The 2,967-nt window shown below is 43.2% G+C and overlaps 1 pseudogene; it reads right to left on the bottom strand.

Annotated features, from left to right (window-relative positions):
* Positions 1 to 1,332: 1,332 nt before the first annotated feature.
* LOC109383589 (microfibrillar-associated protein 1 pseudogene) lies at positions 1,333 to 2,656 on the bottom strand (annotated as a pseudogene).
* Positions 2,657 to 2,967: the final 311 nt, after the last annotated feature.

The raw sequence follows: 2,967 nt of genomic DNA on the forward strand, positions 1-2,967 counted from the left end.
AGATACATTATTAAATACAGGTTGAAATCTTCATTTCTTTCACACACAACACTTTACATATCTTTGTTTGCTCAAAAACAAGAAACAGAAAATATCCACAGGCAGGGAACAAACAAAAAACATTGTAGTAAGGAGGAGGTGAAGAGACACAGCACGCAGTGTCACAATCAGATATGGAAAGTCACTAAAAGAACAGGAAAAATGTTCAAAATCAGCACAGAGGAAATAAAGGAAGAAAAGAAAACCTGATAATCCAACAGAAAGAATGAAAGAAGATAAAAGGAAAGAAACAAAGACTCACAGAAAGTAGAATGGACAGCATACGATGCAGAAATAAATCTAAGTATATTCGTGTCCACAGTAAATTTTAAGTTCCATTAGAATGCAGCCTACACAAGAACATTTTATTTTGTTTTGTTTGCTTGTGCATCCCATCATGTAGAAGGGTACCCTGTACATAAACTACTGTGTAGATACTCAATAAGTAGTATGTGAATAAAAACAGTTTAACACACACATGAAATTGTTTTATTATGCAACTTTAAAAAGACTTCACAGGAATTAATTGAAGCAAGAGCTAGTTTCTAAATACTAATTAATAATGTAACATAAGTGCCTTATCTTAGCTTAGTGCCCAGGACTGTAGGAAACAGGAACCTCTGTCTCCTGGCTCCTCACCTCACTTCCTCTCATATGATAGTAGATTTGGGAATTCTCTGAATGTGGGAAGCTATCCATCTATTCCTGATTATTTAATGTGAGATTGTGACTTATATTGCATTTGATAACAGCTGCATTCAGGCTCACATCTCCCATTAGCATTTTCAACCTTAAGGATTTGTCAAAGTTTTTTTTTTTTNTTTATTTCTTGACATACATAAATGGATCAAAAATTATGTTCACGTAGAAAAACTTGACTCCAGTAAAAAATGCGACATAGATTTCAATGAGCTTAGATTTTCCATGAGGTAGAAGTAAACTGTCCACTTACATGCCCATATTTCTGACCCAAGCTAAGGGGCTGGAAAAAGAAACCTGGGACAGTCTTCCGAGTGAACTTGGGAAGCCAAAGCAATGATGAAACCTAAGATATCTCAGAAATAGTTTTAAATGGGAAGCCTCTAATCCTACCTGGATAGTGCTTTTCTGTGGGTTTCTCAGGATAAGTCCAAACCTCACAAATAACCTTCAAAAACTGGGTTGCCCAGTGTTACAAGTATGCAGTAGGTCCAATAGGCTGGGTACAGGGGCCATGTAAATAACGGTAAAAGCAAATCAAGGACCAGATGCTGAGATTTCTCCTTGTGTCCCACAGCTGGAAGAAAACGAACTTTAAGTAGTTTTCCGCTTCTTGGCAGATGGCCTTTCAAATACATCTAGTACCCCGGCTGCCTTTTGTTTAAAGAATGTTGTGTTTTGAGCACTCTCTCGGCCCCATGCTGAGTCAAAGGAGGTGATGTCTTGATCCACAAGATGGGTGTATTTGGTACTACCAGAGCGCCCCAAGTTCTTGACCTGCATGACTTTGGGAAGAATGGTTTTATTGAAATGACCCTCCAGGGTTGGTGCGCTGAAATCTCTCTTGTATACTTCTTCATCCTCATGCATGAAGAAGGCACCCCGGTGGTAGTGCTTCTGTAAGAACTTGTATTTGCCCTTAACTGCTTTGCTGGTAATGACTTTGCCATTTGCCCGAAGCTCAGCTCGCCTCTCTTCCTCAGTCAGATTTCGCACGCGTTCAATTTCTGCTTTCTCCTTCTCAAGCACTTCTCTATCTTCTCTGTCCCTCTTGATTCTCTTTAGCTCCCGAACTTCCCATGCCTCATATTCCTCCTCGTCATTTTCATCATCAGTATTGAGTGCATCCAGGGCAGCCAGGGACCGCTTATTCTCCTCCAGCTCTTTCTTGGTCTCCTCTTCTGCAATCCTGAGTGTATACTTGCGTCTCTTCTCAGCCATGCGTTTTGCCTCCTGCTCCAGCTCTTTCTGTTTAAATACTTCAGCCTCATCTTCTTGAACTGTGACTCAGTCCTTCTTTCGAATGAAGACTGGCTTAAGGCGAGGCTCCACTTCATCTTCACTGTCTGTGTATTCTTCAGACTCAGACTCTGATTCTGATGCCTCCCCAGAACGTCCCCCCCCCCATTCCACCTCCATGACTTCCATCGCTTCATTTTTTCTCTCCTGGGCTCGCTGACGTATCAATGCCACGGCGCCGCTCTAGGTCCTCCTCATCAATTTCTTCCTCCTCTTCTTCACTACTGTCTTCTCGGTCCACACGCCAGCCATCTCCTTCTACTTCTGAGTCTCTTTCTCCTACCACTTCAGGTTCCACTAGTTTTCGATGTCGAGCCAATCTCTCTTCTGCATCTTCACGAAGACGGTTCTGCAAACGCCGCCGCCGAGGGTCGCTGGAGGACTCCTCCTCCTGGTCCTCAGGCTCTGCCGCTCATTCTTTGGCTTTCTTCATGAACTGGAACTCTTCATCCTCCTCATCTGAGGACTCCATAGGGGCACAGTCTGGCCTCTTACCCGACACATAACGTTTTACCTTCGCTTTCTCCATCGAAACTGCACCTTTCTCATTGTGAACCAGGACGGCCCCAGCCGTGGACCGAATGGGCGGTCGTTTCATGAGTGCGCTGGGGACCGACATGTTGATGACAGCGGCGGTACTCCTGAAACATCACTGATTTCTAACAGTGAACAGCTACAAAGTCAACGAACAGAAAAGTCCTCTACACCTAGAGCCACTGGACGCTGATGCGCGACTGATAGAAACAACGTTTACCGGAACTACTCCTTTTAAATTGTCTAGTTGCCTCAGAGCGTAATTGATGTCTCTGTTCTGATAGGATTATGGTGTCTCAAGACTAGGGCTTTGAAGATATCATTGTCTTCTGCTCATTCAATCAGGGAGTTCCTGATTGCCTTATGTTATGTTAACTAACTAAAACCATCTCCTCC

This window comes from Hipposideros armiger, unplaced genomic scaffold, assembly GCF_001890085.2.
Source record: "Hipposideros armiger isolate ML-2016 unplaced genomic scaffold, ASM189008v1 scaffold_86, whole genome shotgun sequence".
Lineage (NCBI taxonomy): Eukaryota > Metazoa > Chordata > Mammalia > Chiroptera > Hipposideridae > Hipposideros > Hipposideros armiger.